The sequence below is a fragment of the Schistocerca piceifrons genome, chromosome 4, assembly GCF_021461385.2.
Source record: "Schistocerca piceifrons isolate TAMUIC-IGC-003096 chromosome 4, iqSchPice1.1, whole genome shotgun sequence".
NCBI lineage: Eukaryota > Metazoa > Arthropoda > Insecta > Orthoptera > Acrididae > Schistocerca > Schistocerca piceifrons.
Genome location: NC_060141.1, coordinates 177230596 through 177241856, shown reverse-complemented (window position 1 = coordinate 177241856; position 11261 = coordinate 177230596).

Sequence of the window (11261 nt, the reverse complement as noted above, 5' to 3'; positions counted from 1 at the left end):
CTGTTGTTACGTCACGTAATTCTGGTTGAAATGGAGACGAAGGATTTCATATTGTTGCTTACTAATTTTACAAAAGTTTTTCTGGTTGTTATTTTATACAAAGGATATAAAACTTTCAAAAGACTGATGAAAGCTTTTTCCTCCAAAATATAAAATACCACACAATATAAATCAAAATCGCTCCTTTTTTTTGACATCCTTCTCCTGCAGATGAAGCAACATTTTTTTAAAGTAACTGCGATACCTCCTTGCGTACAAGTTGAATAACTGGTTGTTGAAATCGAAGTTAGTGATGGACTGGAAGCGGCACGGAGAGGCTCGCTGTCTATATTAGCACTGGCAGCGTTTGATTTTGGCGCAGCTTTTCTCGAAGAAACCGTAGCCTTCCGTCACTGATCCAAATTGTTTTCGGATGTGTAGACTTTAAATTAGCTTTTAAGGTTGTGGTGTTACCAGTGGTTAGTAATAATTTCCCACAATAATTACACTTCTCTTGTTTACTATCGTTTGACTTAACAGGCCTCCACAAATCACTTCTCAAAGGCACCTTTGTTTCGTTTTTGTTTTTTTTTTCCTCTTCTTCACATTGCAAAATCAGTAATATAAACATACAATGATCAAGGAACAACACAAACAGCAGAGCTTTCGAGAATTACATTTCATACATTTACACACCTTACTTTCGACCGAAAGTTTCTGTAAAAACTTCAGACTAAGAAACGATAGGCGTCGTTCTTATGTTGTAAATATTTTAGTGCCAAAAAGAAATGAGACGTGAGTTTTCTCGGTTATAAATTAGGTGACTACAATGACAATAATACTTTCCGATTGTGTATCCATAAATATTGTCGTCACTACCGACATATCGCCTGGACAAATACTGATTAAAAATACTGCGGTCATGATTCCAATATCTCGAGATTTTGGTATATCGCTGCCAGATATCACAACCTAGCGGGGAGGCGTTGGGAGGGGCTTGCTTCCTCCGTTCCCTACACCATCCAGCGAATTAGTTCATGTAGTTGTGAAAAAAAAAAATAAGTTGAATCCTCACGACAGAAAAAGTATGCTCTGTCATTAGCCAACAGCTGCATTTCCTCCAGCATCTGTTGTCATTAAGACCATTGGAAACTGTCTTTACTAGTGTATTAAGTATTTTGTTGTTATTCTATCGCAAATAAAACTCTTGACGCATTATTTGGCATCGAAAGTCTCAAGTTACAGTGCCTTCCGTTTAGTCTGTGTAGTTCTTGCATCAAATTTCACGTGGTTGGTCTCATTGTCCTTCATTTTTATTTGGACATTTGTGGTAAGGTCTTATGGGACCAAACTGCTGGGGTCATCGCTCCCTAAGCTTACGCATTTCTCAATCTAACTTAACTAACTTATCGCTAAGGATAACGCACACACCCATGCCCGATGGAGGAACCGAACCTCCGAGCCGCGCGGTCCGTGACAAGACGCCTTAGACAAAGTGGCTACCCCGTTCATTTTTATACACCCTGACGACAAAATTTGCCGAATCTGTATGGAAAAAATGGCAGAAAGGTGGTTTTTCACAGTATCAATATTGATGCACGCACAAAAAAAAAAAGATTTCGTGCGGTACTGTGGCTGTAGTGTTTCAAAATAAGAATGTGTTGAAGAGAGAGTTCAGTATTATAAGAGGAAAAAATTGAGATCAATGACTGCAGTCTCTTTAATCAAATAGGGATAATGACAAACGTCGTTGAGGAAAACCTTCACAAGTGGTACAATGAAAACTGTGCAACGTTATAGTGTCATGAGAAGTGGGCGATATTGTTTTAAAAGCTAGCTCCTCGAGCGAGGAGAGGGTGGCACTCAGGCAGCTACGGGAGGATGAAAGCATTGTAGTTCTTCCAGCTGATAAGGGTAACTCCACGGTCATCTTAAACAAGTTGGAGTATGATAGGAAGGTGCAACAACTTCTGGAAGACACTGCTTACAAACCACTAGATGGTGACCCCACTGACAAGGTGGACAAGAAGACTCGGAAGTTGCTGAAGGAGACAGGTCTACCTGAACAGGTCACCAAGAAGCTTCATCCTAAAGCACCTGTACCACCCAGACTCTATGGACTCCACAAGGTCCACAAGGAGGGGGTCCCTCTTCGACCTATTGTCAGTAACATCGGCGCAGCGACATACCTCACTGCACAATACCTGAAGAAGATATTGGCACCTTATGTGGGCAAATGTGCACACCACATTCGGGACTCGGAGGACTTCCTACAACGGCTAAGGCAGGTACACATCGTGGACTCTGACATCATGGTCAGTTTCGATGTGGTGTCGCTCTTCACACGAGTGCCACTCACTGATTCACTCAATATCATTGGAGAGAAGTTCGATGGTGCCCTGCTCGACCTGTTCAAGCATGTACTGACCTCAAACATATTTTCTTTATGGGGGTCAATTTTATGAGAAAACGGAAGGAGTGGCAATGGGCAGCCCTTTGTCACCAGTGGTAGCCAACCTTTTCATGGAAAGGTACGAAGAGGAGGCACTTGCATCAGCCACTTACCAACCCAAGTGCTTTCTCAGGTATGTCGATGACACTTTTGTCATTTGGCCCCATGGTAGGGAGAAGCTAGATGACTTTTTGGAACATCTAAATTCACGCCACCCAAGAATAAAATTTACTATGGAGCTAGAGAAGGATGGACAACTCCCATTCTTGGATGTCCTGGTCAAGAGGAAGGCAGATGGCACTTTGGGGCACAGTGTGTATCGTAAGCCCACTCACACTGACTTATACCTTCAAGCCAGTAGCTGCCACCACCCGGCACAGAAAAATGGAGTTTGGAAACACTAGTTCACAGGGCTCGAGCTCTGTCAGATAAGGACAATGAACGAAACGCCACATGCGGGTCCGGCCTCAGACAACTGCCACGACCACAGATGGTGGACGAGCTGGGCGCGGACGTCCGTGGGGGCACAAGGGAGGCATTAAAACCGAGGAGCAGCACTTGGCGGGCGCGGACCGCGAACGGAACGCCCGACACAGGACAGGCCTCAGAGAGCTGCCACAGATGGCGCCCAAGTCGGGCGCGGACGTCCGAGGGAACACCAGGGAAGAGACAACACATTACAAGCAGTGCCAGGCGGGCGCGGACGGCAAAGAGCACCCAGCGCTCTCTGGGCATAAATACTGGACAAGATCGTCCAACACGGCAGTCTCAGGTAGCATTTGAAGAAGGCAACGAGTTACGTGGCCGAAATATTGTGCCAGAGCGACACAAACATCCGGCAGTAGACCCGATTTTTCCACATGTCAATAAAGAACTTGTTTTATTATATATATTAAATATCACTGATTAAAAAGATAGAGTAAAAATGAATCATACTATACCTGTTTTTATCCTTCTTACTAATAGTAAATTGGCCATCATCAGGTTACCAGAATGTGTTAATAAAACATTAATGTTAATGATTTAAAATCAAGGATATATTTGGGATATCCAGGAAGTGGGGGTGGGCAGGTCCATTGGAGCCAAGCTGGTTGTGTCCCAGTTTTCTCCAAGATAGATTTGGTCACCCTGTACTAGGAGGAATGAGCCATTACTGTTCACAATTTGTATTAATGATCTGACAGACATTATAGGGAGCCTCCATGAAGAAGGTTGCAATGTCAGAAGATCTGTAAAATGCAGAAAGAGCTACAGAGCAACAATGACTGATACGGGTGCTGGCATTTGGTCCTGAACGTACATAAATTAAAAATTTTGTGCGTAACTGGGTATACAGGTCCATCACTGTTTGATTATCCTTGCTGACAAGTCATTGGAATGACTAGACAAAACAAACTATATGCAGGTTTAATGTTTGGATTCATTCGGAAAATCTTAAGGATTTATAATTCATCCATGAAAGAAGTAGCTTACAAAGTAGTTGTTGGACCAGTTTTTGAGAACTGTACATCAGCCTAGAACCCTTATCAAGTTGGATAAATATAAGATACAGGAGAGATCCAATTTTGTCACAGAATCATTTAATAGGCACAAGAGATTAACAGAGATCTTCATTAATCCTTAGCAACAAATGCTACAAGTGAAGAGCTGTGTATTACAGAGAGATTTACCGTCAAATTTCTGAGGGCATATGTTCCAACAAGAGACAGGTAACATACTACTTCCTTCCGTATATTTCTCATGAAATGACTACAAAAGGAAATCAGGAAAAATAGAGATCATATGGAGGTTTATAAACATTCATTTTTTCCACATAATGTTTGCAGATGGAACAGTGAAAGGGGAAAAAGACAGTGGTGCAAGAAATTCCCTCAGTTACAAATTATAAATTGGCTTGCAGTGTATAGATGCAGATTAAGTCACTCTTAACTCACAAATATTTTCCAGAACCATTTCTGTTTGTATCACTTGTAACCACAGATATTCAGTAAGTGACCAAAATCACACAGTTATTTGTGACAAGAGGTCATACTATCAGTAAGATTCCATGTCCGCTGACTTACTGACTATTGGTATTAAATACTGTACATAAAAGTTGAAGACAATGACTTCCATTAAATAAAAAAATGCAAGTGCATAAGTAATGAGCACAGAAACTAAATAGTATAATACATTCAGTGCCTTGCTTCATTTTTGATGTATCAGATTTGCCTCCTTGAGCATACCAATACAGTTGGGCTGCTAGAGACAAATGTTTTGAGTTTCACTTTATTTATAAGCAGAGCTGCATATTTGGATCTCCAACTCTTTCCACTAGGTACCTTTCACCTTCGGGCAGCAACTTTTTCAATGCCTTAGATGTTCAGAGTTAGTTCGTGAGTCTACCCAATGGCCAAAAGCTAAAAGAAAAAATACCAGTGCATGCGCGTGTGTGCACTCGCGCGCGCGCACACACACACACACACACACACACACACACACACACACACACACACACACACACACAAGACAACACAGTGAGAAACCATTAAATTAGAGTAATTTTGCTGTTTCCCCTTTCAGCATACTGTATGTCTATAATGAAGTTTATTCACTTTATTCTTTCATCAAGTGTAATGCATTAGTGTTTGGTACAGAGATGGGTACTGGTATAAGGTTTCTAGCAGCAAGATGGTCATACATATTTTAAATATTGTGCAGTTGTGCAGATTCATATATGGATGAAATAAAATTAGGTAAATCACAGAAAGGCAACACATGAGGTCATTGTCTGGTAAACTCATCCTAAATTGTAAGCAAGCATTGTATTCTGGGTTTGCAACTGGACACCACCACATACTTAGTAGTAGCACATACACAATGTACGGCCCTGAGTGACCAAAGAAAAAAAAGGAAAGTAACTGAAAATTCTTCTCTGCTTCATACTGCATACATTTGCATTTTCTGGGCATATGTACACTGGTAGTACATGCAACTGTCATTAATGGTGTATGAAAAGCAGGTGTGTAAAGCACATGGCAATAGTTAAAAAATGATGTTCAAAAGTAAACAGTTGTATGAACTGACATATGTTTAGTAAGTCATGACACAGGCATACCAGCAAATGCTGTTTCCAATGAAGACTTAAGATAAGGCCTCCACAAATGGAATAATCAGAAATGTGTGTCCTCAATTAGCCATGTTGCTAAGAAGCCTTAAGTCTAGTACATATGTGTTTACTGTCACACATAGAACTGTAGAATGCTAAAATCCACTTATCAAATCCAAGCTCTCTCTTAAAGGAACATTTTTAGGGAGTGTGTGTTTTATGAAAAACACATCAACTATGCCACCTACCTTCACTGTAAATTATCCTAAAGTATGTGTACTGCACTTGTTTAATGATTAGTAGTAGTTTCACAAGAAAGTCATACAAGTACTACTCAGTAAGAGCCTAATAGATTTGCTATTCAGTAGCATCAATCTCTGAATCTTATAATACTGTTCTACATGAGACATCAGTGAACACAAGTTGCTTTTATATTCCTCTGGCTTATTATACATTTTCAGGTGTGTGCTTCTGTTGTTTGTATGACTTACAAATGCTTGCGTAGTTTCTGTTCGTCTATAAAAATATGAAATTGAATGGAGAGAGATGATTGAATGTACAAAGCCTACATTTCTTGAGTAGCGTTAATATTGGCTATCAAGCACAACATTACCGTTTCACATATCACAAATAATAACAGTAAATACCCTCCTTCCACTTAAGAAGCCAACAGCCTTGCTGCAGTGGTAACATCAGTTCCTGTCAGATCACCAAAGTTAAGCACTGTTGGACTTGGCTAACATTTGGATGGGTGACTGTCCAAGTCTGCCAAGCACTGTTGGCAAGTCGCGTGCACTCAGTCTTTGTGCAGCCAATTGAGAACCGACCTGATAGAGAAGTAGCTGCTCTGCTCACCAAAACTGCAATGAATCAGAGCCGTGTGCTGACCACATGCCCTCCACATCTGCATCCAGTGGTGCCTACTGGCTGAGGATGACACAGTAGATGGTCAGTATAGTTGGGCCTTCTGAAGTCTGTTAGGATGGAATTTTGGACGGAGTCTCCATTTAAGAGGCTTTGCCCAGAACAATGGTACACAGGGGGAAGATAAACAACTGTAGATTACAACAACCTTCCCTCAACTATTTGACCAATTTACTAGTGATACTTATTTCCTCAGTCACTCCACCCTGTCAAGCAATATTCAGGAGTGTCATTAGCAAATAAGTATTGACTGGGATGTTCTACCAATAACAATATCCATTAAGAAATAAAATAACTGTCCCTTACACTTTGTACAGCCTTTCCTCCTCTCATTCGTTAAGTAAAAGTTAAGTCCCACTTCTTGTCTTATGTGCAAGAAACAAAAATGGTGTACCCAGCATGCAGAAACCACATTTATTGTGTTGTCAGAACTGCATAGACTCTGAGGAGGCATGCATTAAAAAACAAATAAAGCTGATAAATAATGTTTGTATTGCTTTTTAATGCACCATTCTCTTGACTTAATTGCATACCTAACATTGATTCTTCATTATGAGAATGGAAAACCATGATTAAAACTTTGGAGATATTTTACAAATTATGGGTTTTTCACTCTCAGTAATAGGTAGTTAATAATTATATTAATACTGAACCCCACAACCGAATTCATTCTTTAGACATCCTGCAGTAATGTTAGGCACAATGTGAAAACAGAAATCAAGTGTTTGCATCAGATATCTTCAAATTAGGCTACAAAAAATTATATTACAGAATCATGATCTGTAGGTAGTGGTTATTCCTGCAAAAGATTTTAAGGCCGTCTTCTACTGGCTAAACTTAAAAATGCTGGAATTTTTAACTGAGTGTATAACAAACCTGCATAAAACTGTAATTTCAAGAACAGTGCTCATCACTGAAGAATATCTCTGCAAGTAGTCATTCCTAGGGCAGTTGCTGTGTTTCAGTAACTGGTTAAGTAAATCATCACTATTATTATTCTCACACATAATTAATGAAATTTTCTTAGATTATGTATTTTCTGTTGAGTTAAATTGAACTCGTTATTAACTTTTCAACATTATTCTATGTTCCATTTCTCCAACATTATTATGTCTGTGTATCTGCTGTGTAAATGTACAAACTGTTTATTTTCCTAAGTGTAAATAACAGACACAAATGGCTGATACAAAAACCCAGTTTTGTTGGAATAAAATGACAAATAATTTACCCTGACTGTGTTAATAATAAGAAGGAGAATGAACAGGTAATTCAGTTGTGTGTTCTACAAGAAACTTTTAGCTGACAATATGGCACAATTTTGACATTGTTTTCACAGAACTGCATGAAATTTCCAAAGAGTGAATATTTCTTAATATTACATCACAGTTTTCTGGAAGAAGCCACTTTCTGTCTGAAATTTATTATACAGACTGTGTGTGATAAATGCAAATTCACAAAACTTCTCAATTAAAAGACTGTGTTGTAGTTCTAAGTATTTGTATTGTTCTCTATTGTAAAACACACATCCATCCAAGTGACATATCTATGGAGTTCTATTGCAATAAAATATATGAATCCAATGCACACAACAGTCAACATATTAGGGCATCAAATGCCACTGTACTTTGTTAATACTATTTCAGTATTTTTGTTGCCAAATTAAAGGATCTAATTGTAACTGAACCAGTTAACATGATTATCTTCCATATGTAGGAGACATCCATACAAAGCAGGATCAGGTATTCTAAAATGTCAAAAACCACTAAGCTTATCAGAAGGCAGCGCTTTACCGGTCAATATTATTATTTTATACTGCAGCAGTCTGAATTAACATGCCACAGACATCTGCAATCAGAAAGGACATGAATACCAGCTTTTAATATGAGTAATACAACACCAATATCCATCATGGTAACCACATTTTCTGCTATCAGTATGGACTGACATGGACAGTTAAGTACTGAATGGACTATGGCTGAAGGGAAGGTAATTCATATGAAAAAACTGTCCCCAAATACCACTTCTGTTGTCACAAAACACTTTATTAAGATAATTTCTCTGATGAATATATACTTCTAATAAAACTTATGGACTGTAAAACAGTTGTGAATGTTGAAACATTTAACATTAAAGCCAAGATAACAGTCTTCAAAATGTCTTGCTGAAACTGTAAAATGAGCACTGATATTGAACATACAACAGAGAACACAGTGAAAATTTCTTGTAAATAAACTCTTGGATATTTTCTAGCCCTTGGATAGCTGAATTAATGTGTTCCAGCACCATAAATACTATAAACAACAATAATTTTTTTACACAGGAGATAGAAAAATAGTAACACAGCACTTATTGCTGATTCATAACACAACATTCCCTCACATACACAAACAGAACTAACGCTTTATAACATATTTGGAAATTTAGGAAAATCTGTAATGAACTGAGCATACATTCCCAACAGAAAAATAAAGCTTATTGTTGTTTCAATGCAGATACCTCAAGACCGCAATGTGATAATGTAACAGTGCCAGTCTGTATTTTCTAACAATATATAAAATGTAAGCTATATTTATATCACAATATAAACGAATATTACAAGCATAAGTTAGTTTAATTATACTGTCAGTAACCCATTACATGTCAAAAAAATGTATTTTTTAAAAGGCAATCTGTTGTATTATCACACAAAAACTTCAAATAACACTGCTGTGTATAATAATCTCAAAAGTAAACAAACAACTTAATTCAGAGTACCTGGTTTTAAAAAATATGCATTAAATGAACTTGCAAGTAGTTCAGTATTGCATGCAGGGTAAGGAAACAAATGACAATCACTTTCACGCATACAAATATTTGAAGTTCATGCACAGTAGAATTGGAATAGTTATCACAGATACATGCCATATGTATAACACCTGACAAGCAACACCAATGATTGTTCCTTCCGTGACTTACAAGGCACCTTACAGAGCTGGAGTACAGCTATATTAAGTATGAACACAGAATCTGTAGCTATACTTATGGAATCCCAAAAGAAATACTTCCATGAAGTTTTGATTAAACCAGTAATGGTACAAGTATTAATAACACCAAGTTTGACAGATCTGAAAATTTCCGCACTTATCAGAGAACACTTTCTTCTACTGTCCAATAAAAGACATTCATACGTTACGAGTGCTCAAACTGTTTAGGGGAATATGTAAGATTAACTTCCATGTGAATAAACAGAAAAAGACTGGTATTTATAACATGGTTTAAACTGTGTGTACAGCATTTCTTGTGTATCTAACAAACTTCTGCATAAAAGATATAACAGTGGCAATAAACTGTGTCACACAAATCAATAACCCAGAAAAAAGTTGGTATACATAATTATCAGGTAGAAACCATACAGAATCCAGACTGCTGATAATGAGTTGAACATGAAACAGAGGCAATACTTGAGACAAAAGTGAGGCAGTACTGTAGCACATCCTCTCCCAATGTTACTTGATCTGTACACTGAGCAAGCAGTAAAGTGAACTATGGGCAATTTTGGAAAGGGGCTCCAAGTTCAGGGAGAAGAAATAAGAAATTTCAGGTTTGCTGATCACATTGTGATTCTGTCACAGGTGGCAAAGGACATGGAAGATCAGATAATGGAATGGGTAGTGTCTTGGGAAGAGGTTAAAAGATGAAAATAAAAGTCAAACAGATGTTAAATCAAGTGATACCGATTGAACTGGATTAGGAATGCAATGCTGAAACTAGTTGAAGAATTTTGCAATCTGAGAAAACTAAATGATAATGGGAGAACCAATGAGTATATATCTTGTAGACAAAAGAAAGGATAAATACGTTGATGTCAAAAATATATTTAAGTGTTCAAAGTATTTTCTTAAAGTATTTGTTTGGAGTTCAGTATTATACGGAAGTGAAACATGAATGATAACCTGTAGATATGAGTAAATAACACATGCTTTTGAAATATGGCACTACATTAGAAAGCTGAGGATTAGATGGACAGACTGCCACTGATGAAGACATACTGTATCAATCTAGGGAGAAAGCTTTGTGGTACAATGGACTGAAAGAAGATAGAGATTGATACGGCACATCTTGAGTACCAAGAGATAGTTAATTTGGGAGTGGAGGGAAGTGTGGGGTTCATAAATGTTGTATTGAAACAAAGCTTGAATATGCCAACCAGTTTCAAATGGATTTATGGTGCGGAAGCTATGCTTATATGAGAAGATTTGTTCAAGATAGATCAGCAAAGGAAACTGCATCCAATTGTTCCTTTCATTGTTGACTGTAAAATTAACATAGTGCAAAATATTGTAATGGGAGCACCTTCTTGTGTGCTACTAATACATATGAACTGCGTAGTACATACATTTTCTGTATATAACATCTCATATTTAACATTTATTAGCTGGAATAATGCAATCCTCTAATTAATCAGAAATGTTATGTTACTCATATTATCAGATAGCATTTTTCATTTTCCAAACCTTTCCACAGTGAATATTTTCAGCTGGACAACTATATATTTATACTGAGTGGAAGTTAAAGTGCACGATCTCTAAAACAATTGAACAACTATCCTAGGAGGAAGAGTATTAAAAAATTGTATCAGTTATTTGATAACATAATATACATGACCAGTTTCTGCAAGGAAGAAATTCTGCACACAAGATGCATGGTATACCAGACAGAATACTCAATGTTTCAGTTTTTTTCCATTTTCAGAGTGGCTGGTAATGCTACCACTGTTTTGTTTCAATTTTTGTGCATACTTCTGTTACATGTCAGATTATGTTACAAATATAATACTGG